Source organism: Chrysochloris asiatica, unplaced genomic scaffold (genome assembly GCF_000296735.1).
Source record: "Chrysochloris asiatica unplaced genomic scaffold, ChrAsi1.0 scaffold00063, whole genome shotgun sequence".
Classification (NCBI taxonomy): Eukaryota; Metazoa; Chordata; class Mammalia; order Afrosoricida; family Chrysochloridae; genus Chrysochloris; species Chrysochloris asiatica.
In genome coordinates, this window is record NW_006408581.1 from 2,728,816 (window position 1) to 2,732,998 (window position 4,183).

Below are 4,183 nucleotides of genomic sequence, written 5' to 3' on the forward strand. Positions count from 1 at the left end.
CCACCCCCCTTTAGCATGGGTTCTTTCCCTTAGTCTTTTACAATAGTGGTCCTATGCAGTATTTCTCTTTTTGTGACTAATTTCATTCAACATAATGCCCTCAAGGTTCATCCATGTTATGCAGTGGCTTGCAGCTTCCTTGTTGTTCTTCAAGGCAGCATAGTATTCCATTGTGTGTATCTACCACAGTTTGTTTATCCATTCTTCAGTTGATTGGCACTTTGGCTGTCTCCATCTTTTTACTATTGTAAATAGTGCTGCTATTACCATCCTTGTTTTTAAGAAGAATTTTGGTTATATTTCTTCTAAGACTGATTTTTTATTCATTCTTTGGGCAGTCCATGGTAAATCCAGCATTCTGCACCAACACAACAGTTGAAAAACATCAATTGTTCTTATGTCTTCCATTTGCATTATTCAGATTTCACATACATTTGAGACATTAAAAATACCATGACTTTGGTCAGGCACACATTACTCATTAAAGTGACATCTTTACTTTAGAAACTCTAAAGAGGCATTTTGCAAAATTTCTGCCTAATACAATAAAAATCTTTTGATTTCTTGCCTGCTGCTTCCATAATATTTATTGTTGATCAAATAGAAAAATTTCAATTGCATTTTCATTTATCCTGATATTGATGTCCAGCTGTAAGGATTTTGTTTTCTTTATGTTCAGATATAATTCATATTAACGATTGTAGTCTTTGATCTTCATCACTTTCCACTGCTATTGAATTAATTCCAACAATCATAACTCTATAGGACAGAAGAGAACTGCTCCATAGGGCTTCCAAGTTCATAAATCTTTGTAGAAACAGATTTTCATCTTTCTTCTGTGAAGCAGCTGGCAGATTTTAAATGCTGACCTTTTGTTTAGTAGCCAAATGATTAACCCATTAGTGTTTCAATTTATCTTAATTTTTAGTTAGCAAGATTGGCTCATTTGCAAATTGTTAATGAGTTTTCTTTTTATTTTGATGCAAACTCTTCATACATTGGCCTACTTTAGGGGTTAAGGATACAGAGTGAATAAATAAGGCAAGAATATAAACTATGCTTTTGGTGTTTATTTATTAATGTTTTAGAACTATCCTGATGACATAAAGCAAGCATTTATTTCTTCAGTTTTGTGTATCAACAATTTATATTGGGCCCACATGGGTGGTTCTCTGTATGATTTAACCTGATACTACTCATACTAATAGAACAATCCAACCAGAACAGGGTTATCCATCACCTCACCTGTGAATTTCATGGTTTGTGTTAAATTCTGCTGTACTGTTTTAGTTCTAATTCACATAACCTTTCATCTAATGGTAAGATACATTGTTTCTTTCATGATGGCAAAGGGATTTAAGAAGGCAGAAATAGAAATAGCAAGATATTTTAAGGCCCCAAGTCATACAATATCATTTTTGCCACATTTCATTACCCTTGAAAATCACAAGGCTGGTTCAATTTTAATGGGTTGATTCTTATGTTTAAACTATAATGAATTCCTTCTCAGCAGAATAGTCTTGCAAAGTTGTGGACACATTTAAAAAGTGATGCATTTAAGGTCATTAATTTAACAGTCTACCTCCCCTGCAAAGAATATTATTTAATCTGAGGTAATCAATTGAAAATGTTGATATTATTACCACTTTTAACATAAAACCATATTTCTCATTGCCATTTATTTCCCCAAAGTGAAAAGAACAATTGGCATTCACTAGAACTAAAAATATGTTGCATTTTTTATGTTAAATTATCCAACCAGGAAATCCAAACAGTTTAATAATGCTTTAAAATTATTATTGAGACTTCCGGTTTGGGCAGCAGCAGAAAAATCCAGGCAGGAAAGGCTCTGTGGGGGAAACCCACAGAAGTTGTGCTGACAGAACAACACCAGAGCTCTGGATCTAACATAAGGTCCAGGACGTCAGTTTCTCACATTTGCAAGTGAAAAAAATCATGATAAAGAGGACAATACTGTGAGTTAGGAATCTGGAGATGGGACTCTCTCTGCGACCACCCCAACCAGGCAGAGTTCAGAGGGAGGGGCTACAGCCAGCCCAGCCCAGGGAACCCATGCTAAAAGAGGTACCGTAATATTTGCAGAGGTGCCAGGGATTCTACACATTTTTTCCTCCTATTCCCTGTCACTCTTTCTTTGCCCAGGCTGGATGCCTTTAGGCATGTGGGTGCACAGCCCCCCCCCCCAAAAAAAAAAAAAATTCCAGTGCTGACCCCATAGTTTTCCCATGGTACAGAGAGAAAGAGTTTGGTGGCTGCTTATGACTTCAGTCTTGGGGTCGCAGCCCTAAAATTAACTTGTGCAGGACCCTGCACTCTGGCTTATATAGCAAGAAAAAGGTTGGCACACAAGGACTGACAAACAAATCAGTAAAGCTCCAACATAAAAGGATGCAACTACCTCGAGAATTAAATTGTGCACAAACAGACACCTAACTGACCTTCAGAGACAAAAATAGTGGACAATTTTTCTCCCATTAACTTCTCATTGTCTGTCTGTGCATCTCAACGGTGATGACTAGAGGAGGGGCCTGAGCAAGTAGACACCCCCACCCACTGCTGGAGGGTTCTATGGTGCACACACACTGCCTGTGTATCAAGGAAACTGGACAGTTGACCACAGTTTTATTTTTGTTTCAAAGTGGTAGTTTTTGTCTCTGCTTTTATTTTGCTTCTGCTTTTCATCCTTTTGATCACACATTTGTCCTGGAGATGGGAACTTTTTCTCACTATGTTACCCAAGAAGAGACAGCAATTGTGACCATAAAGCCAAGCTACAAACAGAGCCCTTAATATTCCACCACTGAGACAAAAGCCAATAACAGCTGCTAAGCATTACATGTGAAAAGTGAATCCTATCTCCTGATTATGTCCACCAGGAGACATCCAGTAAGCCTAATAACACAAAAAGAAACATCCATTTAAGTATTTAAAAAACAAAACAAAACAAAAAAAACACATAACTACTCGAAATGACAAACAATAGATCTCAAACACAACAGATGGTCTCAAAACATGTCCAAAACCAGAAAAGAGTAACTGAGACAAATGCACTGGAGACAGACAAAGGCTCCTCAGAAAAGGACTTGCCTGAGAAAGATTTCAGAAGAATGATATGGAAACAAATTCAAATGCTCTGAAAAGGAGTGAAGGAAAACAAGGAAGAAGTCAGGAAAGTACTACAAGAACAATCAAACAAAATTGATACAGCATTTGAAATAATTCAAAACCTGCAAAATGAGGTCTAGATGATTAATAATAAAATATCAGAAATGGACAATACACTGAAAGGGGAAAGGAGTAGAACAGAAGAGATGGAAGCCAGAACTAGTGAACTGGAAAACAAATCTCTCGGTACGGCTAAGATAGAAGAGCAAGTTGAATAAAGGATAAAAGAAAATCTGAAGAGAGTCTCGGATTCATGCTGGATAACATGAAAAGGAACAACTTAAGAATCATTGCCATTTTGGAACAGGAAGAATCAGAGAAGTCCAAAGAGGAGATAGTTGAAGAGCTTCTGAAAGAAAATTTCCCTAACATCTTGAAAGATGAGAAGATAAAGATTTAAGAAGTTGGACGTGGACGTACCCCAGGAAGGATAGACCCAAAGAGAAAATCACCAAGACATATAATAATCAAGCTCTCCAAAATCAATGACAAGGACAGAATACTAAAGCGGCCAAGGAGAAGAGAAGTGTCACTTATAAATGCAAGCAAATCAGATTAAGCTCTGAATATTCAGCAGAAACCATGCAGGCAAGAAGGCAATGGGGAGACATATACAAAACCCTACAAGAAAAACTGCCAACCAAGAATCATATATCCAGCAAAACTATCAATCAAATACAATGGTGAAATAAAAACATACCAGGGCAAACAGAATCTGAGAGATTTTATCAAAACCAATCCAGCACTTTAAAATATCCTAAAAGGAGTTCTTTGAACTGAAAACCAACAAGAACAGACAACAACCAGATATTGACAGGTGTGGCAACACCATCTGGAACTCAATCAACAGATATCAGAGTCCAGACCAGAACAAAACTACAACAATGAATTCAAAGGAGATGGGAGGTCAACTGAAGATCAAAATAATATCAGTGTCAAAGAAGGGATAAATGTAGGAACAGAGATCCAGGTGGTGAGGATGTCAGGTAGATTACAG